Source organism: Orcinus orca, chromosome 1 (genome assembly GCF_937001465.1).
Source record: "Orcinus orca chromosome 1, mOrcOrc1.1, whole genome shotgun sequence".
Classification (NCBI taxonomy): Eukaryota; Metazoa; Chordata; class Mammalia; order Artiodactyla; family Delphinidae; genus Orcinus; species Orcinus orca.
The window spans coordinates 196,459,621-196,485,945 of record NC_064559.1 but is presented as its reverse complement, the minus strand read 5'-3'; the positions used below and the strand labels follow the sequence as shown (position 1 = coordinate 196,485,945).

Genomic DNA, 26,325 nt, shown 5'->3' with positions numbered 1-26,325 from the left:
TTTAATCAGAATGCATGGGGAACACAATTCATAAGTTTTTACTTAACTAATAATTAACAAAAAAATGCTCCCTCTTTCCCTTGATTCTCTGTTAAAAAACTACAAATGTATTTCAAATCCTCTTCACTCTTAAAATAATGAATGTAATTTAATCTGTCTTTGCCTAGTGAGGAACTTGCAAGGAGTCACATTTTAGCTTAGTTTCATTTTTCAAAGTAGAAACTGCTTTACTTTTCTGATTATAGAAGTGATATGTGGGGGCTTCCCTGGCGGTGCAGTGGTTAAGAATCTGCCTGTCGGGCTTCCCTGGTGGCACAGTGGTTAAGAGTCCACCTGCCGATGCAGGGGACACGTGTTCGTGCCCTGGTCCGGGAAGATCCCACATGCCGCGGAGCAGCTGGGCCTGTGAGCCATGGCCGCTGAGCCTGTGCGTCCGGAGCCTGTGCTCCGCAACGGGAGAGGCCACAACAGTGAGAGGCCCGCGCACCGCAAAAAAAAAAAAAAAAAATCTGCCTGCCAATGCAGGGGACACGGGTTCGAGCCCTGGTCCAGGAAGATCCCACATGCCACGGAGCAACTAAGCCCATGCGCCACAACTACTGAACCTGTGCTTTAGAGCCCATGCACCGCAACTACTGAAGCCCGTGAGCCACAACTACTGAGCCCACAAGCCACAACTACTGAAGCCCGCGTGCCTAGAGTCCGTGCTCCGTGACAAGAGAAGCCACTGCAATGAGAAAGCCCACTCACTGCAACAAAGAGTAGCCCCCACTCACCGCAACTAGAGAAAGCCTGTGTGCAGCAACGAAGACCCAATGCAGCCAAAAATAAATAAATATATTTTTTTAAAAAAGTGATATGTGGTTAATGTAAACAAAAATGACTTAGCACAGAAAGAAAATGAAAATCACCCAATCTCACCAGCAACCAGAAATAGCCCCTATGAACACTGTTGTATAAGCAAGCACTTTTTCTATGTATTTTTTAAGATAAAATTTGATCACACATGCTACTTTTAACTGGCTTCCATAGAATAAATGTGGACTTTTTCTTAATATTTATTTGGTTGCATCAGGTCTAAGTTGTGGCACGCGGGATCTTCGTTGAGGCATACAGGACCATTTTTTTTAGGTGTGGCATGCAGGATCTTTTTAGTTGCGGCATGTGGGATCTAGTTCCCTGACCAGGGATCAAACCCGGGCCCCCAGCTTTGGAAGCACGGAGTCTTAGCCACTGGACCACCAAGGAAGTCCCAAAGTGGACGTTTTTATGTCAGTAAGTGTTTTGCAACATTTTTAAGGGTTACATAGTATTTCAATGGATATTGAGGCCAGAATTTGCCCAGAACTCTATTACTAGACCTTAGAATGTTTCAAAAGGTTTGCTATTATAAATGATGACATGACAACAATCAGAATTTTATTTAAACTCTGACTTTCAAAGTACAATTCTGTAAAAGCAGATGATATTATATAAAACAAAAAACCAACCTTGATTTCAAAGTAATCGTTGGATATATGTTGACCTCAGAACCTTAACAAAGTTTAATATAACAACAGTCCAATTTCTGTTACATCACCAAGGGACACAAGAAGCAAAATCCTAGGTCAAACCGTCTCATTCATTCCACTTGGAAAAGAAATTCATTTTAGTCTCTGTCTCACCCTAGGTACCTGTTTAGTGAAAGAGACTAAGCTCAAAGAAAAGAACACAGTGGCAGAGCCTGGGGAAGAACTGAAAGTAATTCCATGAGGTAAAACTGATCCAGGACTCTAAATGTACACTGCTGAGGTCCATCTTCAATTGGAGGATAAGGAAATTAAAAGGTTTAGAAGAGGTTCTAGACTCCCAGACCTATAACTGACAGGGAACCAAGCACTTAGAGCAGCCATGTTCAAAAGTACACCTGTACATTCCATCAGAGAAATTCCTCCAGGTTAACAAATTTATTTGAAAAGGCCAACTATTTCCAGTTCTGCATCCCTTAAATGAATAATCAAACCTGCTAATACTACGAATAAGCACAAGAACAATAAAATGCCCCATTTTCGGGGTCATGAACATGGAGCTTCTTCATGAAAATGAAATCCATTTCCCTCCAACCCAAAGACTGGTTACTAATGCAATTTCAATTATCCTTCCAGACTTCACAAGTCACAGCTGAGTTGATATCGACCACCAAGAGCTCAAAAACTTCCCAAACACTGTATAATGAAATCTATCAACATTTGAAAACTATTATCTTCCAAATAATCAATGCATGATGTTACAAAATCATGCATGGGTAAAAGATCCATTCAAAGTACCATACAAACCAACAGATTTAAGTGCATGAAAAGTTCATGGAGGGACTTCCCTGGTGGCGCAGTGGTTAAGAATCTGCCTGCCAATGCAAGGGACACTATCCGCCTGCCAATGTAGGGTTCAATCCCTGGCCCAGAAGATCCCACATGCCTCGGAGCAACTAAGCCCCTGCGCCACAACTACTGAGCCTGCACTCTAGAGCCCGCAAGCCACAACTACTGAGCCCACATGCCACAACTACTGAAACCCACGTACCTAAAGCCCGAGCTCGGCAACAAGAGAAACCCTCGCGATGAGAAGCCCGTGCACTGCAATGAAGAGTAGCCCCCACTCGACAAACTAGAGAAAGCCCACGTGCAGCAACGAAGACCCAACGCAACCAAATAAATAAATAAGTTCATGGACATGGTTTCAGGTTCCAAATTGAAACTAACTTTTAAGAAACTACCATTGTCAGAAAGTTAGGTTTAAAAAAAAGAAAGAAAAGAAACTACCATTGTCAAGTTTTGGTATAATAATAAAGAATATCCACAATTACCTGAGAAAGACATTAAAATACTCCTCTCCCTCCCAGTCTCCTTCCCAAATCTGATCTGAGTGAGACCAGATTTTCTTCAAACAAAACACTGTATAGCAGAATGAATGCAGAAGCAGATATGAGAATCGTTACATTCTTTTAAGCTAGAAATTAAAGAGATTTGGAAAAATATAAAACGCCACTCTTCTCACTAATTTTTGTGTGTGTGTGTGTGTGTGTGTGTGTGTGTGTGTGTGTTTTGCGGTACGCGGGCCTCTCACTGTTGTGGCCTTTCCCGTTGCGGAGCACAGGCCCCGGACGCGCAGGCTCAGCGGCCATGGCTCACAGGTCTGGCTGCTCCGCGGCATGTGGGATCTTCCTGGACCAGGGCACGAACCCGTGTCCCCTGCATCGGCAGGCGGACTCTCAACCACTGCGCCACCAGGGAAGCCCTAATTTTTGTTTTGAAAAAGTTATTTTTCAATTATTTAAGTTAACCTATACTGGGTTTGTCTTGTTTTTAATTAAGTGAATATTTTTAATTTTTTCATTTTAATATCTAATATAAATATCAACAGATATAGCCCACATAAGAAAAGCTCTCTGAGATTCTCAATAATATTTAATAATGTACAGATTTATTTTAAAAATCTGTACTCTTGAGATTTTTTTTTAAATAACAAAAAAACCCTGAGAACCACTATTTTAAGTCAACGGTTTTCGCTGTGTTTTCTGTGGAAATTCTGCCTCAGTTTCTTGGAATGTAATTTCCAATCTATAGAATTAAAATATAATTGGGAAGTTTTCACTTCTGCAAGAGATTTTTTTGCATCCACTGCTCTAAGAGCTCACATAAATTTACACAAGCCTCTTTCACAATGTATCAGGTAAATCAGCTTATACACTCATTAATAAATTGACTCCTAAATGTTTCCCACTCTTTTCTCATATCTATTTTCTAATTAAATTGGAAGTTTTTCAGGAACAATGTCCATCTTTCATTTTACTTCTTCCCACATTCCTCCTACAGTATACAGCAGGCGTTAAATGTGTGCTGCCCCGTACCAGTGACTTACAACCACTTTCAGAATGTATTATTTTTGTAGGAAAGCTAAAAAGCACATCTCAAGGATTTCTATACAGAAAAGAGCCCTCAATCATTCAAGAAGATTCTAATGGCTCTCTGAATAGTAGTATCACTAATTCTTATAACTATCAAAATATGGCCTCCTCCACAATAACCTTTCTTTCGAGGCCATCTGTGAAGGGGCTGAGTTAAAGGATTTCCATGATCCATTCCTACCCTCACATTCTAAGACTTGGATTCTTTTAATTCTCAATCCCTGCATTAAAAAATGCTGGATACTATGGTTGTTTAGGGGCCGGAAGATGAGTCAGCAGGTGAAGCCATTTGTGAGAAGCAGTTTCATTACATTTCGAACAACAGACAAGCCAGCAAAAGACAGCTGCCATTGTTTACATTGCTGAACGTGCTGTCGGGTTTCACAGGCCTATAAAACCACCTATTTTTTGTCAGCAAGCTCCATTTTTCTTAGTTAAGGGCTAAGAAGCATCAGACTTAGTTACCAGCTCCTAAAGCACAGTGAACAATCTCTTTTCTCAAAGCAAAAATAATTTAAGTGCCTAAAAGAGCATTCAAAAACCATTCTCGCAACTAGGAGCATGCCTCTGATAGCAATAACCCAGTTCTCTTCATAGACTACTAATGTTATACATGTTCAGACACAGGAAAAAGTGCTTCCAATAAGAAAAACAAATAAGGGTTGGGTTTTTTTTTTCTTTTTAATCATATAACATTGTTAACTAAAGCACAATTCAGTGCTTATTTAAAGGAACTGAAAACAAATGGATAAAATATGAATTACTAATCTTTTTTCAGCGAGTCGGAGAGGCCAAATAACCTGATACTCAATGGAATTACCTTCGGTTCTGGTTCAACTCAGTTTCACTTCTCAGAACCAAAAGTGTTTCACCTTTAAGAATCCTTCTGTCATAAGAAGGATTCCCTCCAAATACATTGTTCTTTATTTTAATTATTTTTTTAATTGGACTATAGTTGCTTTACAATATTGTGTTAGTTTATAGTGTACAGCAAAGTGAGCCAGCTATATATATACATATATCCCCTCTTCTTTGGATTTCCTTCTCATTTAGGTTACCGGAGAGCAGTGGATAGAGTTCCCTGTGCTATACAGTAGGTTCTCATTAGTTATCTATTTTTTACATAGTATCAATAGTTTATATATGTCAATCCCAATCTCCCAATTCATCCCACCACCACCCCTTCCCCCTTGGTACCCATACGTTTGTTCTCTACGTCTGTGGTCTGTCTCTATTTCTGCTTTGTAAATAAGATCGTCTATACCAATTTTTTCAGATCCCACATATATGTGTTAATATACAATTATTTGTTATCGTCTTTCTGACTTACTTCACTCTGTATGACAGTCTCCAGGTCCATCCATGTCTCTACAAATGACCCAATTTCGTTCCTTTTTAGGTTGAGTAATATTCCATTGTATATATGTACCACATCTTCTTTATCCATTCCTCTGTTGATGGACATTTAGGTTGCTTCCATGTCCTGGCTATTGTAAACAGTGCTGCAATGAACACTGGGGTGCATGTGTCTTCTTGAATTATGGTTTTCTCTGGGTATGCCCAGTAGTGGGATTGCTGGGTCATATATTAATTCCATTTTTAGCTTTTTAAGGAATCTCCATACTATTCTCCAGAGCGGCTGTATCAATTTACATTCCCACCAACAATGCATGAGGGTTCCCTTCTCCACACCCTCTCCAGCATTTATTTTTTGTAGATTTTTTGATGATGGCCATTCTGACTGGTGTCAGGTGATACCTCATTATAGTTTTGATTTGCATTTCTCTAATAATTAGTGATGCTGGGCAGCTTTTCATGTGTTTGTTGGCCATCTGTATGTCTTCTTTGGAGAAATGTCTACTAAGGTTTTCTGCCCATTTTTTGACTGGGTGGTTTGTTTTTTTAATATTGAGCTGCATGAGCTGTTTATATATTTTGGAGATTAAACCTTTGTCCGTGATTTGTTTGCAAACATTTTCTCCCATTCTGAGGGTTGTCTTTTTGTCTTGTTTATAGTTTCCTTTTCTGTTCAAAAGCTTTTAAGTTTCATTAGGTCCCCTTTGTTTATTTTTGTTTTTATTTCCATTACTCTAGGAGGTGGGTCAAAAAAGACCTTGCTGTGATTTACATTTCACAGCAACACACTTCCTTCAAAGAGTGTTCTTCCCGTGTTTTCCTCCAAGAGTTTTATAATGTCTGGCCTTAATTTAGGTCTTTAATCCATTTTGAGTTCATTTTTGTGTATGGTGTTAGGGAGTGTTTTAATTTCATTCTTTTACATGTAGCTGTCCAGTGTTCCCAGCACCACTTACTGAAGAGGCTGTCTTTTCTCCATTTTATATTCTTGCCTCCTGTATCAATAAGGTGACCATGTGTGTGTGGGTTTATCTCTGGGCTTTCTGGCCTGTTCCATTGATCTATATTTCTGTTTTTGTGCCAGTACCATACTCTCTTGATTACTGTAGCTCTGCAGTATAGTCTGAAGTTGGGGAGCCTGATTCCTCCAGCTCCGTTTTTTTTTTCCTCAAGGTTGCTTTGGCTATTTGGGGTCTTTTGTGTTTCCATACAAATTGTGCAATTTTTTGTTCTAGTTCTGTGAAAAATGCCATTGGAAGTTTGAAAGGGATTACACTGAATCTGTAGATTGCTTTGCGTAGTATAGTCATTTTCACAATATTGATTCTTCCAATCCAAGAACATGGTCTATCTCTCCATCTGTTTGTATCATCTTTAATTTCTTTCATCAGTGTCTTATAGCTTTCTACATACAGGTCTTTTGTCTCCTTAGGTAGGTTTATTCCTAGGTATTTTACTCTTTTTGTTGCAGTGGTAAATGGGAGTGTTTCCTTAATTTCTTTCAGAGTTTTCATCATTAGTGTATAGGAATGCAAGAGATTTCTGTGCACTAATTTTGTATCTTACTTTACCAATTTCATTGATTAGCTCTAGGAGTATTCTAGTAGCATCTTTAGAATTTTCTGTGTATAGTATCATGTCATCTGCAACAGTGACAGCTTTACCCCTTCTTTTCTGATTTGGATTCCTTTTATTTCTTCTTCTTCTCTGATTGCTGTGGCTAAAACTTCCAAAACTATGTTGAATTAATAGTGGTTAGAGTGGACAATGTTGTCTTTTTCCTGATCTTAGTGGAAATGGTTTCAGTTTTTCACCACTGAGAACAGTGTTGTCTGTGGGTTTGTCATATATGGCCTTTATTATGTTGAGGTAGGTTCCCTCTATGCTCACTCTCTGGAGAACTTTTATCCAAATATATTTTTCAAAGTTGTGATTTCCAATAAAGTATTGGGCTGAGAAACAACTCCTAATTGCTTTCTAGTTTCATATCCATGGCTCATCTGGGCATTACACCTTAATAATTTCCCTTTTCATTTCAAAGGCAGTCAAATTAACCTAATATTTCAAATTCTTAGCTGAACTAACAAGGAGATATAGATATATACAATACATATATATCTATGACAAGAGATGCCCTGTTAGTCAGGAGGTACTTTCACTATTAAGTGTTCCTTTATTTGAGTATCAAGACAATATGCCTTTTAAACTATAAACTTACAAGTTATCTACCATGAATCTGCTACAAACCATGCACCAACTGTAAACAAAGGCTAACACTTAAATCAGAACTACATGTGTTTTTTAAAATATATAAAGTCCAAGTTATCTTTAAATACAGGTTGGTAACAACCATGGAAATTAACCTAGCTCCAAGTCTATTAAAAATATCTACACATAGGGGCTTCCCTGGTGGAGCAGTGGTTGAGAGTCCACCTGCTGATGCAGGGGACACGGGTTCATGCCCCAGTCCAGGAGGATCCCACATGCCGCGGAGCGGCTGGGCCCATGAGCCATGGCCGCTGAGCCTGCGCGTCCGGAGCCTGTGCTCCGCGATGGGAGAGGCCACAACAGTGAGAGGCCCATGTACCACAAAAAAAAAAAAAAAAAAAAAAAAAAAATCTACACATAATTCATAAATTTGGAAAACTGCAGATAAAAAAGTAAATGAACTGAAAGTCATCCTTAGGAAAAGTATATACAACCTATCTTAAGAGTCCCAAATAAAAATTATAACTCACGTATCAATCTTGGATTTGAATTATTTACTAAAAATATATAATCTGATCCTCCCGCCTAACAACAAAGGGTCCTTCTAAAACACAAATTGGCCACATCATTCCCCAGCCTACAGCTTTGATGGCTCCTCACTGTCATCTGGGTGAAATCCGTGCTCCTTAGCATGGCTTACACAGCCCTTTTCTGTGGCCTCTGATTATCCACTTCTCCCCTCCAAACTGTTGTTCCAGCAATGATGAACAAGTCATTTCTCACTGTCCTGAGTCTCTGTATGTGCTGATTCATGGCTGAAATACTCTGTCCTACCACTATCTTTTGCATGGCTCATTCATGCTTCCAGATTGTTTAGAAGTATCCCCTTCTCCAGGAAGCCTCTTCCCTCATTCCTCCCAATTCTCTCCCACCCACCCTCTTAAGTGAAGTGACCCCCCTCAGAGCTCTCACGGGTCCTGTGCTTTCTGATTCCTGTTTACTTACCCTCTTACACATCTGTCTCCTGCATTAGGACTGTAAACTTGACGGCAAAGACTATGACTTATTTCTAATTCCTCTGTGCTTAGCCCAGGACACATTGTCAGTGCTCAGTAAATACTGAATGACTAAGCTGGGATACATAAACAAGAAAACAGATTTTTTTTTTTTTTGGCTGTGCTATGTGGCATGCGGGATCTTAGTTCCCTGACCAGGGATCGAACCCGTGCCCCCTGCAGTGGAAGCACGGTGTCTTAACCACTGGACTCACTGCCAGGGACGTCCCAAAAACAGATTTCTATTTAAAACCTATGGAGAAAGTATCCCATCTCTGCTTTGTTCTACGTTCCTGTGAAACAGCTTGCCAAACCACCAGTTCCCAGCTGGTACAAATACTGGACTAACAAAGCAGTTCCCAACTTGTAAACCAAACTCCTTAGGTACAAAAATTCATCATCCGCAAGCTATTTTCACTATTTCAAAAACCTTAAGAAATTATACATCAGTCCACAATAACGAGGCAAAAACCAGCTAAAACATCAGTTCCTTTTCTCCTTCTTGAAATTTATCAATTAAGGGTGGTAACACTGAGTTCATTATGCTATGCTTAATTCCTGATTAGTATATAAAATCCTTTATTAAAAATGTGAATTCAAATGAATGATTTCATAATAACTACAGCCCAGAACCCCAATAACAACAGCTTTTGAGTAGCCAAGGTAGATAATATGTGACTTAAGTATATTTAAAGCTTTTTATTATAAAATATGCCATTATTATAGAGAGTAAGCAAAAGTATAGATTTAAATATAACTACCCAAACCAAAGCCCATCAAGGACTAATTTCAGGCTTGCAAAGAAAGAGAAAGAAATTTCTCTTCAGTCCCCAATCTTCCTTAAATGTAGCAACAATTACTTAAGCAGAGTTTGGAGTTTAAATCAAAAGGCTAGGACTTCCCTGGTGGCGCAGTGGTTAAGAATCCGCCTGTCAATGCAGGGCAGCACACAGGTTCAAGCCCTGGTCTGGGAAGACTCCATATGCGCGGAGCAACTAAGCCCGTGCGCCACAACTACTAAGCCTGCGCTCTAGAGCCCGTGAGCTACAACTACTGAGCCCGTGTACCACAACTACTGAAGCCTGTGCATCTAGATCCCGTGCTCCGCAACAAGAGAAGCCACCACAATGAGAAGCCCATGCACCGCAACAAAGAGTAGCCTCCGCTCAACGCAACTAGAGAAAGCCCACGCACAACAACAAAGACCCAACGTAGCCAAAAATAAATAAATTTATTTTTTAAAAAAAATCAAAAGGCTACCTGTCAAGTATTAAATGTCACTTTCTCCAGCTACATAAAGCCCAGTGAGAACCTAACCAGGAAAGCATAAAAAGATTGTGCTTTCTTGGTTCTCTTTCCTCTCAGCCTCTTCCTTTTTTCTACAGTTTCATTATCTTCATCAAATCACTGGACAATGCATGGACTTAGAACCTTTGCTTTTCTCTTCACGTTCTCCATTATGCTTATATTTTCACATATTTGTATTCCCAGCCCTTTCTGCTCATGTGACCTTCATCTCCCTATTTCCAAACTTGTCCAGTTATCTCCATTTGTTAAATGAATAAGACGTTCCATTCATTTCAAATCCAACATGTCCTAAACTGAATTTATCTGCCCACTATCTCAAAATGTGATATAAAATTAAACCCTATATCTTTCTTACTCCATCAATGACAACATAATTTTCCAGTCTCAAAGCCCTGGAGTCAGTTTTAACTTTTTACTTTCTTTTATCAAGGACAGTCAAATCTTTCTTTTATAGCTTTCATGATATGACCATCCTTTCCTTTTCACTTCCCTCTAGCCTCAACGTGCAGCAGTAAAACCTTGGAAAACCCTTAATGGAACTAGCATATACTCTCCATGCCTCCTATCTCTCTCAACCCATTCAGCACAATCTTCATCTTCCGGTAATGACCAAACATGTTAGCAGGTCTTAAGTCTTCAATAAACTTCCACCTGCTACAAGATAAAAGTACAGGTTATTAAGCTAAATACCCAAAAGTCTCCAAAACTATCACATGTCCTGCACATTCTATGTTTTCCATTTCAGCCAAGCACGTCTTCTGACTGCCCCAAACATACTATGTACCATTTTCTAACTGCTATAAATGTACCCTCCCTCAATTGTAATTGTCCTGGGACTTCCCTGGTGGTCCAGTGGCTAAGACTCCACGCTCCCAAAGCAGGGGGCCTGGGTTCAATCCCTGGTCAGGGAACTAGATCCCACATGCCACAACTAAGAGTTTGCATGCTGCAACTGAAGATCCTGCATGCCGCAACTGAAGACCCCGCACGCCGCAACTAGAAGATCCCGCATACGGCAACTAAGACCCAGCACAGCTAGCTAGCTAAATAAATAAATAAACTGCAAATGTCCTTCCCCTTACATCTACCCAAATCTTACTTCCTATTCCTCTAGTTCTCACTGATCTTTCAGGCCTCTGATCTCCTACCTCCATTCAGAGAGCACCTTAAATTTTTAACTGTTTGACTAGAGTACATAAGAGGCAGAGAGCACATTTCAGGTTTCTTTTGTATCTCCTTCAACAGCTAGCACGTACTATTATTTAATAAAACTTGCTCCTTTGTTCATTTAATAAACAATGATTGTGTGTCTACTAAGCCTCAGGCACTTTTAGCTTAACCTGTGGGATCAAAACAATGACCAATATTTCCCTTCCCTGTTCTACTTCTTATTCTTTTCTCAAGACTCCATTAGTTCTTTCCTTCTCCCTTGAGCATCCTAACCTTACCATTACCAGTTGTCCTCTTCCATTCAGTTGAATAGCAACTAAGCTATTTTCACAAATATGTTTCTGGAATACAAAAGAAATATGACTTGCCTCTCCAAATATTCTGAGAAAAATTAGAAAGAGTGACCAGCAGTATGTGTGTGAAGGCTATTTTGCCATCTGACAGTTGGAGGCTTCTCACAACTGTCCTTACCACTGACACTCATTTTCACACACAGCACTCCTATGAATAGACCAAAGCCTTAATTTCACTAAATGTATGCAGACTTACTTTTTGTACCTAGACTCCGTGATAAATATACGGTTAATTGAAGAAAGGGGGTTGTGATTTTTTTTTTTTTTTTTGCGGTACGCGGGCCTCTCACTGTTGTGGCCTCTCCCGTTGCAGAGCACAGGCTCCAGACGCGCAGGCTCAGCGGCCATGGCTCACGGGCCCAGCCACTCCGCAGCATGTGGGATCCTCCCGGACCGGGGCACGAACCCGTGTCCCCTGCATCGGCAGGCGGACTCTCAACCACTGCGCCACAAGGGAAGCCTGGGGTTGTGATTTTTAAAGTGCATATGAACTGTAACTTTTAATGACTAAATTTCTATTTCAGTTAAGCTCCTTCAGGTAAAACAATTCATCAGACCTGGTGTTCAAAATTTAACAACAATAAAAAACAATGTAGGTGGTTTATCCATGGGTTCCACAGAGTTAACTAGAGTACGTCTCCGACCTCAAATCTCATCAAAAGAATTTACTCTTAGGCAGACTCAAAGAATGTGAAATACGTACATCTTCTGACTAAATCAAACTGTTAGATATGAAGTAAAGACACTGGACCTGCAGTTCCCAATACAACCTAAACATAAAAAGCCCTTCAAATTCAAGTCTCTGGGATTGAAACAAAGCAAAAACAAAAACAAAACAAAAACCTCTACCCATTTCCTTCTTTTATCTACTCTGCTAACAGAAGAAGGAATACTTTTTAAATCTGACCAAGTTTTAATACAAATTAAAAACGTTGACTCTTGGAGAATTCAGATGCTGGCCAAGCTCAAAAATAAAAAATTAAGTAATCACACATGATATGCTGTGATAACCTAAAACCATACTGAAAATTGGTAAAAATAATAAAAATGAAAAATTAGAACAACAAAAAAACTGTTTTAATTCTCAAACTGTTTCACAGTAACAAAAGCTTCTTGTACTGTGTCACAAGGTCAAATAAGTCGAGTCACTTCCCTGGACAGAAACCACTAATGCTGTTGCCTTATAAATGCCATCATAAAGTTTAGAAAGCATTTTCTCTTTCATTATCTCAATCATTATCGTAACCCTTTGAAAAGGAGAGGCGTACTATTTTCCTCATTTTACAGATGAGAAAACTAGAACTCAAGGAATCAGGGGATTCACCACGAGCACATGGCTACCTTCATGTAAGAAAAGGGATATAAGAAAATGTACAGGTATCTACTCATTTGTATAAAAGAAATACAGGAAAGAAACCAGAAATTAAGAAATTGGTTACCTCCAGGTACAGGTGGGAAAGAAGGGGGAAAGAGAAACTGGGTAGCAGAGATAGAAGTAACACTTCTCTGAGAAAACCTTTTTTTTTTTTTTAATATAACTCAGACTCTTAGAACCAGAGTAATGTTTCACATATCCAAAATAAACAATCAAAACTAAAAGTAGAGGAATAGGGTTAGCAATTCTCAAACTTTTTGTGTGTATACTATAATTAGCTGAGTAGATTATAGATAATGAGAGCCAGGTTTCTCATTATCGGAAATATTTAATAAATAAGGAAAAGGGAAATGTTAAAACAAACTGGGTGGCACTGCAGTGGAACTCGAGCTATTAGTATAAACTCGCGGTTTTTAATGTATACACAAATACAGATAATGTGTATACAAGTGGGTTAGTATATATATATATATTTCCTAATTTTGTCTGCCAAAAGGGCCTAGAAGCAATGACATTCCAGTAACACTGAACACACCTCGGCCCAGAGCTTGGTCACTAACACCATTTTCCAATAAAAAGAGTCAGGATTTCTTGGAGAAGTGGCTGATTACAGCATTGAGGCAAGAAAAATACAATATGAACCTGAAACATCTTGCGGTGCCAGAAAGTAAAGAAATGCTTTAAAAAAGAAACGGGGGGGGGGGGGGCAAAATTCCCTGGCAGTCCAGTGGTTAGGACTCTTTCACTTTCCCTGCTAGGGTCCTGGGTTCAATCCCTGGTGGGGGAACTAAGATGCTGCAAGCTGCACAGCGCAGCAAAAAAAAAAAAAAAACCAGGTTGGTGGCTGGGTAGAAAAACACAGGAGCCAATCTGAAGGAACTCCTAATGGGCAAAGTTGGATTAATCTGAGCAACAAAACAAATAATGATAATACATATCCGTGACTCCGTGATGATAGAAATATATAATAGAATAAATTAATAAATGGAGGAGAGCTCTTCCTCACAGTAGAATTACAATTAATAAATGTAGAAGGAAAGAGAGAAATAGCCCCAATAATGCAACCACAAACCTAATAAACGTTGCATGTTAAGATCCACCAGTTGCTGAAATTAGTGGGCCAAAGTTTGAGGAGAAACAGTATTTGCAAAGTATTCCACAAGATACTTATCAACTACAAAGAGAAAGATAGTAACGCCACAGTAGAATGACCCACCATGCAGACACCAATCTAACCAAGTAATCAAAGTAACCATTACATACGGACATCAGGAATTTCTTAATATGAAACACTATCGAACTTCTTGATATGATACACTACGAAAGGATACATTCTGCTATTCTTACCAAAATTCATAACCTCATTCTGATCATGAGAAAACATCAAATCAACCCAAACTGAGGGATATTCTACAAAATAACTGACTGGTAGTCTTCAAAGGCATCAAGGTCATGAAAGATAAGGAAAGACACAGACTGGAAAAGACTAAAGAAAAATAATAACTAAAAGGATAGTGGAAAAATTGGTAAAAATTCTAATAAGGTCTGTAGTTTAGCTGAAAATACTGTAACAATGGTAATTTCCTGTTCTTGATGATTATGGAAGATGCTAACAGTAGGGGAAGGAGGCGAGAGATACAAGGGAACTCTTCCTACTATTTTGGCAGGTTTTCTGCAAGTCTAAAATTAGTTCAAATCAAGTTTTGTTTTTTTTTTTAAAGGGAGCTTTGTTCCTACTTAGTTGACATGCTAATGTCAAAGACTTCTATAATAACTACAAGGTCAAATACAAAATACAAATTGTTGGACCAAAGGATATAAAATGTTTTGCTGCCTCACAAAGCATTTTAGTAACATATCTAGAAATAGCATAAAGATGCCTAATTTTCTAAGCTATATAATGGTTACTAGGTAGGATGACCCTATACTTTACCATCCAAACCAGGACCATAACAGGAGAAAGGGGATCTTCGGTTACCCTACTAGTAGGTCAAAGTAGTTCATGTTATTAAAGATCTCAAATCAGTTTGAGCTGGCATAAACTTGATGCTTAGGCAAGTCATCCTCATTTCCCTTAGCCTCTGAACAAACGCCCCTGAGGGAGGGGGCCAGAAAGCTGGACGGGGAGATCCCCAAAGTAGACTTATGTAATGCGAAAGTAAGCTAATGCATACTTACATGCTTCAATTTTTTAATTATGATTTTTTAAAGGTCAAGAATGAAATCACTGACTTTCCAGACCAGCATTCAGTTTTCACTGCCTTGCCTAAAATGTACCACATTCAAGTACTCACCCAGTCACAGCATAAAAGGTAATAGGCTAAGGTTAAGTACTCTGCTGTATGCTTTTGAAACAGCAGTCGCCTCAGGGAAGTTGGACTGGTTCCAAATTCTATTATTTCTGAAAAAGATCAGCAATGTAATATTGAAAGTATCAGCTGAATATGACATATTAGCCTCAAAGACTCAACAATATTAACCAGGTGTTGATGTCCTTAAAATTCTACATTTAGGTTAATTAAGACCCACTTCCTTTGCATATTTAGTAAGAGCTAAGCTAAAGATACGCATAGTAATTTATAAAACTTAAAAAGTAGACAGACATAATCTTTAAAAATCAGCAACCCCATTCCCACACTGTAATATTTCAAGTCACTGAAGAAGTTTCCTGTGTGTGGAAAATCTTCATCCAAAGCAAATAAACCCTGTTTTTATCAGACTTGAAAGGTTATACAAAGCCTCTTCTTTAATGTGGTCTTTTCCTAAATAGTAAAAAGAATCCTGTTAGAGATTAGCAGTATTTCTCTATTTTGTTTCTTTATAATAATATAAAGAAACATTAGCATAGACTGAGGGTATAACCTAATAAATAAAAAAATCAAATTTAACTTGAAACTTACATAAATGCTTTAGGCAGAACTAACATTCTATGTGAAATACAATAACCCAAGAATTTGTAACTTACAATTTCAATTCTTCACAGGACAGCAAAGTAGTCAAATGTCCATACTTTACTTCTTACAAAATTATCACTGCCTAATAGGAATTATCTTAATAATAGAAGCAGGCAAAATCTCTTTTGAATAGTTCCAGGCATTATACAAAAGGAAGAAATGGTCAAAGTCTGTTTATTCAATAAGTCATTAAAAATTAGCACACCTCACTAAATCTCAAACATTTAATGGATTATAAAACCTTACACATAGTTCTGTGATGCCATTCCTACTCTCCTAATCTTTCCTGTTTCTTATTTCAACTTGCACACTTCAACCAAATAAATCTTCAAAACTACTGTTTTCATCACCAGTTTCCCAAAAAAAAAAAAAAACGAAAGAAATGCAATTGATTTTTGACAAAGTGCCAAGACAATTCAATGAAGAAAGAAGTCTTTTCAACAAACAGCACTGAAACAACTGGATATCCAAATGCAAAATAAACTTGAACCCCCTACTTAACATCATACACAAAAATTAACTCAAAATGGATCAGAGACTTAAATGTACAAGCTAAAATTATAAACTCTTAGAAGTAAACAAAGAAGTAAATCTTCATGACCTTGAATTAGTCAAAGCCTTCTCAGACACAATATGAAAGCACAAGTGACAAAAGAAAACCATAAATTGGACTTCATCAAAATTAAAAACTTTTCTGCTTCAGAGGGTGAAAAGTGAAAAGATGACCCACTGAATGGGAAAAAATATTTGCAAATGTTATATCTGAAAAGGGACTTGTACCCAGAATATATAAAGAACTCTTACAACTCAATAATAAAAAGACAACAAAGCTGAAAACTGGGCAAAGGATTTGAGCAGACATTTCTCCAAAGACAAATGGCCAATAAGCCCACAAAAAGATGCACAACATCATTAGTCATCAAGGAAAAGCAAATCAAAACCACAATGAGATACTACTTCACACCCACTAGAACGGCCTATAATCAAAAAGACATATACAATGCCAAGTGTTGGAACCTTCATCTTTTGCTGGTAGGAATGTAAAATGGTAGTCACTTTGGAAAACAGTTTGGCAGTTAATCAACATGGAGTTACCTCATAAAACCCAGCAACTGTACTCTTAGGTATATATGCAAGAGAAATGGAAACATACATCCACACAAAAGCATTCATAGCATAATTATTCATAATAGTAAAAAAGTTTAAACCACCCAAACGTCCATCAACAGATGAATGAAAAAAATGTAATACTTGGAATATTCTCCGACAATTAAAAAAAAAAGGTTCTAAAACACGCTACAGGGCTTCCCTGGTGGCACAGTGGTTGAGAGTCCACCTGCCGATGCAGGGGATGCGGGTTCGTGCCCCGGTCCAGGAAGATCCCACATGCCGCGGAGCGGCTGGGCCCGTGAGCCATGGCCGCTAAGCCTGCGCGTCCGGAGCCTGTGCTCCACAACGGGAGAGACCACAACAGTGAGAGGCCCGCGTACCGCACAACACGCTACAACAAAGATGAACCACAAAAAAAGTATGCAAAGTGAGAGAAACCACTCACAAAAGACCATATATTGTATTATTCCTATACGAAATGTCCAAAATAGGCAAATCTCTATAGGCTGAAAGTAGATTAGTACTTGCCTAGGGCAGAGAGAACTGGGGGGGGGGGGGGGGGGGCGGGGGGGAACTGGTGAGTCTAATGGGTTTCTTTGGGGAGTGATGAAAATATTCTAAAATTTACTAGGGTGATGGTTGCAGTATTCTGTGAATATACTCAAAACCACTGAACTGTACACTGTAAATGGGTGGCTTGTATGGTATGCAAATTATATCTCAATAAAGCTGTCCAAAAAAAAGAGCAATGGTTTTACACAAGTGAGGTCTAACCTCTTCTCTTATTCATTCAAAGTCCTCTAGAATCCAGATCCATTATCTCAAGCATTCAATCTCAAGACTCCTCCACTCCAAGCATACTGATCAGGACCCTTACAATCCAGCATACACTGTGCTTATTTCAGGCCCAAATCTTTGTTCATGCTGATCACCCACTCCCCACAATTCATTCCTCTCTGCCGAACCAAACCCTGACTGCAGTCTTAAACTCTTCTTTTTAATTTTTTAAAAATTCATCTTTCAGTTCAAATTCTGTTTTTTATACGCTATTTTCTAGGGCCTAGAAAGAGTCAGAGTCACCCTTTCCTTCTTACATTCCTCCATTCTATCTTCAAGGTTCAGTCCTTTCCATTCTCAATGTAAAAATACTGTATTCTGGCTCAAAACTGGCTGTACTTATTTCTACTGCCACCTAGTTCTCCCCCTTGTTATTCCAAAATTCTGTTTGTTCCCATGCTTCAATCTTATTTCCCTAACTCCACATGAGACCGCATATGGTCTTTTCCTCCCTCCTCAATCACTCCATATAATACCAACGTTTGTTGAAAACCAATTAAAGGAATCAAGGCAATATCACACATGCATACAATTCATAACTAGCAAATACCACCCTGGCCACGTCTTTTTTAAGTATGATTGAATATATGGATGAAGATGGATTCAAAGGAATAATTTTTTAAATGTACGTAACTGTAGGGGGGAAAATCTGTGAAGTTAGATCAAGTTTTAATGTCATAAATAATGCAAAACATTATAGGCACAACAAGTCAAAAATGTCTGACTTCTTGATAAAGGTTTCAGCCCTTCTCTTTCTAATGTGCAGTGATAACTTCTGAGCTACAAGCCAAAGGTGAAAGAAGACCTTTCCAAAGAAACAAAAATAGTTCATTCCAAATTGATGAAGAATAAAACTATTCAAAAAGTAGTTTCTGCTGGCAGATAGTTCAGTAACAAAATAAGCAAGATACAAAACTGTATGTAATTTAACCTTAAGTTATGTTACAAAAAAGGGCAGATTTTAAGTCCATTAAAACTAAAGTCCATAGAAAAAAGGACAAGAAATAAACCAAAATGTTAAACAGTGGTAATCTCTATGTACTAAGATTATGACTGACTTTTTACTTTTCCATATTTAAAAATTTTCTGAATTGATGATGTGTTACTCATAATTATAAAACAAAAATTTTAATAGTTACATTTGACTATAAATGTTTTTTCTCCTTGGCCTTTATACAAATTCTAATCCTCAGTATCTATACTTCAAATGTAACCCAGTCATTTTAGATGGCTACGTAAACTGGGTCAATGCTTATGCCATCTCAAAGGAAATTATGAAACTATTTTCAATTCAATTACACATCAGTGCAAACAATTTAGGGCAGCTTTGAGTGTGAAAAGTGTGTTGTGATGCCATCTCTATTACTCCAAAACTTATCTTAAACTGATTCCTCGACTCTAACTTAATCAACATTTCATTCAACAAATATTTATAGACTTCCTACTACCTGCCAAGCACTGTTATAGGTGCTAGCAATTCAATAGTGAACAAAAGCGACAAAAATCTCTGCCTTTATGGAGTTTACATTCTCTACAGATAAAATTTAATGTCTCAGAAGAGTGAGGAAACACACACAGGGCTCAAAAAAGTACAAAACAACTACTAGTTAATAAAGATCATAAAAACTGACAAATTTCAAATGTACTTTAAATAGTTCAAACTATCTCAAATTTCAGTTAAGAGTATAGGAGAGTGAAAAACTTCTGGTTGGCAGCAAGCCAAAGAACTAGGAACCAATTGAGAATTCAGAAGTATCTTGGGATCCTGCAATATTTCATCCATGTAAATCTCACCTGCAGTTTACACATTACTTGAAGTCAGGCACCTACCTAATAATCAGGAAATACTTCATTTCGTATTATATTAGCTCGAAGTATTATTCCTGAAGTAAAAATAGATTTTCTCATCACAGGAGTTTACTTCAGAACTTACTTTCTGTCATACCTCATAAATGAACTAACTGGATCATCACCCAGAGCAAGGCAGCATCTGACCATGGTGGCAACCTTATTTTACAGCCTCAAGCCATCCCACCACAGACAATATAGTCTTCACTAAGTCACAGAAGTATTTCAGTCTGTTTGGCTAAATCTAACATTAATAAAACAAAAACCAGAGGTTTCTTCTCATGAGCAAGCTGCCTTCCCTATGATCCATGTCAGAATGCCTCTAGTATCAGTAAGTCACCACAGAAACGTGTCACTGACCATCAGACAAACTAAGAAACCATTAATAGGTCTCTATAAATCCTTCCCGCCTACTTGCAAGAACAAAACAAACCTCAAACCATAATCTTCAGAGTTAAAAGCCATTACAATTCAAGAGTATCACTCTGTAAACTATAAACTAGTCTTACCCCTTCGTTTTAGAGAAGGGGAAACTGATGCCCAAAGTAGTTATGTGACTAGTCCAAGATAACACATTAAAATGGAAAAGCCAGGGCTTCCCTGGTGGCGCAGTGGTTGAGAGTCCGCCTGCCAATGCAGGGGACATGGGTTCGTGCCCCGGTCCGGGAAGATCCCACATGCCACGCAGCGGCTGGGCCCATGAGCCATGGCCGTTGAGCCTGCGCGTCCCGAGCCTGTGCTCCACAACGGGAAAGGCCACAACAGTGAGAGGCCCACGTACCGCAAAAAAAAAAAAAAAATGGAAAAGCCAAACTTGAATCCAGATTTTTTTTTTTACTCCAAATCAGGTGGACTTCTCAATATACCAAGTAAAATCTATATTTTAAGGCCAGCAGGTACTGCTTCCCAGCCAAAGTCTAATACCAGAAGGGCAGGGGGGTATTATGGGATGAGTGTGAAGCAGACCAGGAAAGAACCAACCACAGAGATCAGATCTGTTACATATCTTCTCATACTCTAATTCCTCATATTATGATGCAGAAGATATTTTGAATCTACAGCAATAGTGTTTTGATTACCATGTTCTCTGGTACCTCCTTCTAGCTTCTCTGCTCCTGCTAAAAACCTGAAACATGCCTGGAATCCATTTAGTACTAAAATTCTATGCAGCAGCAACAGCAAAGGAATTGTGAAAAGTCAGCAGGCAGAAGGTGAAAGCTCTGGGTAAACCTTGGGTAATTCCTACTCATCCTTCTAATTTAGCTCAGATTTCTTCTAGGAAGCCATAATTCCTCCTTCCCCCAGGCTAGGCTCTTATAGCAGAGTTACTGTACTTGCCTCATGGTATTCTGTCCGTTTACCTGTCTGGACCAAGTTCTTTGAGGGCAAAGATTTCAACCCCAGACCTAGCACTGAGTATGGCACACAGTAGGTGCTGGATAAATGAACAATTTTAAAACTTGCCACTTAGATTAAAGCTCCAATACAAATAGCAACCCTATTATGATTTAAAACATGGGTTTCAAACATTTTTTAGCAGACGTTTTGTAAAAATCTTATCAGAAACCCCAATGTGGAAAAGCACCATATCAGTCCTTAGGTAATTTAAATTCTCAGTTTGACAGAAAATACCCATAAGCCTAGGACAGGGAGTAGCAGCAGGATGTGACTGATGTGAGCTGATATGCCTCAGGCATCTAACTTTCTTCCTTCTTTATCTCCATCTTGCATTGGTCTCCCTCTCTCCCTTGCTAGAAGAGGATGATGAGGATCTGCTCTCCCAAAGCACAGATCCATCTTTGTTGATGGTGGGGCTTAGGAGTAAACAGACTGCTGGCCACTGCGTAAGCTACCGAGTTCTAGTTGCTAGTTATAAAGGTATTTTGCTGGAGGCCTTGCTAACATCTGAACAAGCAGAAACATGCACTGAATCAAATGTGGCAGGCCTATTCCTATGCTTTAAGACTCAATGAGGTAAAGATAACCTACTTGTCTAGCAGTGTGTGGCTATGAGCTAATTAAAACAAGGTGCAGCATCAGTGCATTCTAGATTACTCCAAAGAGCTCCTTTACTTTATACAGACTTCCCCTAGCTATCAAATATGGGAGGGTATCCTTCCTTCCACTTCCACATGCAGACTTGGTAAGAAGTAGCACAGCATACTACAAAGGACATTCATAAGCTTTGGAGCCATGGTCTGAACTGCAGTCCATTACTTACTAGAGAGACAACTGTGGGAATGTTACTTAACTTCTCTGAACTTTAGTTTCCTCATCTGTAAAATACAGATAGTATTTTACAGATGAGGAATATATACAGACTCATTACAGTCCTTGTGAGAATTAAATAAAATCATGTATGTATGGCTCCTAGAATAGTAGGCACTCAATAAATGAACACTATTGTTATTATTCAGATTTAGCTTTGGTAGAGGCAAAAAAGAAGAAAGCAAATATTAGCTGCAGCCTACAAAACTGAAAATCAACACAGAGCTCAAAAAAAAGGAAAACTGTAATACCAAAAAAAAAAGGGAATATTTGCTTTTAATATATGTCATATCTAAGACAAAATAGCTGAGGACACAAGTCATTTTTGGGTCACCACAGGCCTTTACCAAATTTAGTTCCTTTAAAGAACCCACTGCTCTGATTTCTTAACCAAACCAACTCCCCCCAAACAGTAACTAGACTCCCCAGAAGTGTCAGCAGCCCTGAGAGAAATTACACCCTGAAGTCTTTCCATATAAATAGAACACTGTGTATTCATAACAGACTGCAAAATTGTTCTGTTTAAGTCAGAACTACTTGGGGACCTGAATTCAAACTCATTTATCTTTAATTATCTCAAGGGTGAGCAATTTCCATCTGAAGAATTAGGCTTTTAATGGGGACCCAAGAACTCCCTGAAAATGTAAGCAAGATTTTCTATGCATGTACAATTTTCTGTGGAGAGGATCTACAAGCTTTCATCAAAATGTCAAAGTTGTTTGTTACCCAGAAAAGGTTAAGAATCACTATTGAGATTCTTGGAACCTCATACTGGGAAGCTGAGGTGAGCAAATCTCAAGGCAAGTATCCTAAAGTGCCAATTTCATAAACTATTCATACTGGATTATGTTATAAAACTCTAAGCATATTTCTCCCTTGCCATTAGCACTTTTTATATCAGGGTTTATCTTCTTCTTTCATCCCCACCATTCCTGCCCACCCTCTGCCATGCCCCATCCCTTGCCTCTCAGCAGTCAAAGGTGTCTTTCCATGAAATGGCCTTATGAGCCTGCCACGCCATACCAATGTTTACTTAAGCAGGTTCCGTTTAAATTCAAATTCACTATCATTTCTGATTTGTCACTTGAACCCTAAGTACAAATGAAGGACATCTTGTTACATGAATCTCTAATATTTTTACAAATTTAAAATACTATCTGAACTTATTAATTTAATTCAAACACAACTGCACCCGTATATTTTGAGGAAATGGACAGTTAATCAAGCCACAGAAAGAGCAACTCCAAATCTGCACTCCAGTCTCAATGCTTCAATGTGTATCAACTTATATACAATGGTTTGTGGTTTGGAAAGTGGTTTCATCAAATAAATACAAATTCCCACACTCAGTCACACTCAGTGTACAAAAGCAGAATTGCTCTATTTCAATCCATTTTTAACCAATTCCCCATTACCATTGATACCATTACCATTGATAACATTTCACCATTGGTATGTTCTAATGAAATCTGTAATCTACACTTCATTTACTATACAAGCTTTTAGATTTTAGCAGTTTGTAACCTTTCAATGTGTAAAGCAAAGAGAAGATAATAGAATTGTGAAATACATCAAGAAGAAAATTTAATCTTACTTCGATGACATGAGGCAAAGTAAAACTTAAAGCCACATAAAACCAAGTATCCTATATTACTACGTATAGGTATAAAAGTTATTTCCACTAGAAATTACATCTTAAATCCCGTTTAACAACTGTTGCAGTAGTACTAACTAGTTTTATGTTGCAACCAACTCACAGCTTTTATAAGTCCTTCCTTTGTGAAATGCGCTGAGAAAAAGTACACTTGAAACACTCAAGTCACAGCTCTTTGTGTCCAAGTAACACCACCAAATTCACCAAGCACTGTCATATTCAGTACTCAAGTCCTTACTTAACACTCTGTAGTCAAGAACACATAACTATGGACCTCCTTTCATTTAATTTCCAAAACAGCTCCAAGATGCAGGTAAGGAATAATTTACTTGGTGGCGCAGTATAGAAACTTAGAGCCCTAACCAAATATGGGCAATCAAGACCAGAAAAAAAAAAAACTGAAATTAAAAAGGAATTTAAACTCACAAAGCATTAAGTCAAGATATGTTTAAGAGATCCAGCAGTGAATTCCACCTTGAAGTAGGCATATCAGCCAAACTTCTTCCCCCAGAGTAAAGCAACTAGGGATACTGATCAAAACTAACCAGGTTTTCGAGGAGCAACAAACACTTAGGAATCCCTAACCATTCTCATTGGTGAACAATTCTTAATTGAACAGAATCTTGCAGTTCAACCTTATGAAATCAGTACACACATGACACTGGAATGGAATTTATCTTACTCTGCGCCACTACTGCTTGGATTGAAAAAATGTGGACTAACAATATTCAAAGAACAGAGAAAATGGCACTTGACAGAAACCAAAACGATGACCTGGAATGACTCTAGAAGGGAGATACCTTCCCCTTCTCAAAGCAATGGACACAGACAAGAATCAAACTACAGACTGTGAAATAATCTGTGGACCTCACAGCAGTTAGCTTCTCACTTGCTCAAATACCCTACTCTCTCTAAAAGTCAAACACACGATGACACAAGTACAAAAACACATCTAACATCCAATGATTATTTATTGATTTACACAAATACAACGGATTGGGGGGAAGGATGGATGATGAAATGTTATTCTAAGGTAGCTAATAACGCCTAAGTCTCCGTGAAATTCATGAACTCAATGTTTTACCTTCACCGGCTGGTTTTTAACTAAAATACCTCGTCACCAAGTCTTTTTAATCAAAGCTGTCAAAAATTCTACAATCAAGCAAATAACATGAAATTAGACACATTCAATACTAGACTTTCCTCCAGGGTCCCTGGTACCCTCTAGACATCAGGCCTATGAAGAGTAACTGAAAGCCCTTTAAAAATATTCAGCATAACACAAGCCTTCCAAGAAGTGAGACTTTTGGGGGTGATGGGTAATGTCTGTTAATTTCCTCTTCCTTTAAAAAGGTCAAACGCAGGGAAGCGTCCGGTTTAACATTTCCTCCCTAGATCGCGTTCCACCACAAACCACAACTCCCCCAATCGCTAAAAAACACTACCCAGAGGGAGTGCTTTCTGCAAAATTTCACCGTAGATTTAAAATCCAACTTACCTCAGGAACGAGCTGAGTTTAGTTTCACACAGGAAATTTACCAATAGAGTTTATTATGTATTAATAATAATAATTAGAGAAGCCCACCATGCCCCGCTGCAGGGGGAGCTGAAGGGAGATGAGGAGGGTGTAGTCCTCACAACAATCAGAGAAAAGCCTTCCCTGCGGGGCTGGTCACAGGCACCAGCAAATTCGGCCTAATAAGGGGGGGGAGGTAGGGTTTAGGGGAGGAGAGGCGAGGGGGGGAAGGGTCCCCCAGCTCCAAAACGGAAGGGCTGCAGAAGCAAGGCCGATGGAGCTACTTTTCGCAGTAGTGCAGAGGGTCCCGGGGTGCCCCGTAGTGCTGCTGCCGGGGCACCCCAAAAGCTCCGGCCAAGCCGGGTGCGTGGCCTGGAGGAGCAGCCCCTTCCCTGTGGGCAGTAGCTGCCGGCAGGAGAGTCCCCGGAGGGGCCACAGCCCCCCTGGTCTGCAGCGAAGAGAGCCGAAGGGCCGGCAGGAAGGTGAAAAGGATACTGTTGGGGCGCCTGGGTCTGGAGGGCCCTGATGTTCGGGTGAGGAGGGGCCGCTGCCGCCGCTGCCGCTGCCGCCGCCGCCGCCGCCGCCGCCGCCGCCGGGTGAGGAGGCGGTACCGCTGCTGCTGCTGCCGCCGCCGCCGCCGCCGCTCCGGTGCCGGGTCCGGTTCCTGCTGCAGCCGCTGAGCCTGATTTCAGAGCCGGTTTCTGCGGTAAACTCATGGCAAAGCGAAGCCACCAACCCCCCCAGAGCGGGACCGGGCGCGCCGGGGTGCAGGGGCCGGGGGCAGCGGGGGGGCGGGATGGGGGCAGACCCGGGGAGGCGGCGGGAGCGGGGGGCCGGGGGGAGGCTGGGAGGAGGAGGAGGAGGGAGCCGGGGCCGGTCACACACGCCCGCCGCCGCCGCCGCCGCCGCCGCCGGCAGCAGCAGCCGCCCCGCGGGCCAGCACCACCGGCTGCCGGTCTCCGTGACAACGCGACCCCAGGGGGGGGGCCGGACCCGGCGGGGGCAGGAGGCGGAGAGACCGGACCTTTCACGGCAATATCCTCATGGGCCGGCGGCAGGGGGTCTTTATCCCCCTCCCCGGGGGAAGCGGCGCCCTTCTCGGTAGCGGGGCTCAGGCGATGCCGGCGGATTTTCTTCACTCAACAAGCAGAGCATCCAACATGGCGCTGCGGCCGCCTCCAGCAGTCCGGCAGGACGGCCGCTCGGAAAACTTCGGGCCTTTTCGGAGTAGTTCGGGAGGCCGAGGGTGAGAAGCTCCTTCGGCTCTTTCCGGAGACTGCGAGAGGTCGGGGTTCTTCGGAAACACTCGGGGGCGCCTTCGGCCGCCGTTCGGCAGTTCTCCGGGGAGGACTCGCTTGCTCGGGAAAGAT

General features: G+C 40.0%; 1 protein-coding gene across 3 annotated transcripts in view; it reads right to left on the bottom strand.

Annotated features, from left to right (window-relative positions):
• The window catches only part of EIF4G3 (eukaryotic translation initiation factor 4 gamma 3), a 362,883-nt gene extending 337,252 nt beyond the window's left edge, over window positions 1-25,631 (bottom strand). For 2 of the 3 annotated variants that reach the window (XM_033433181.2, XM_033433186.2), the window contains exon 1: window positions 25,451-25,600. The gene's annotated coding sequence lies outside the window, so the exon portion shown is untranslated. Of the gene's footprint in view, window positions 1-25,450 lie in introns of all 3 variants that reach the window. The other variant, XM_049706459.1, reaches the window with a different exon arrangement.
• Between the last annotated feature and the right edge of the window lie 694 nt (window positions 25,632-26,325).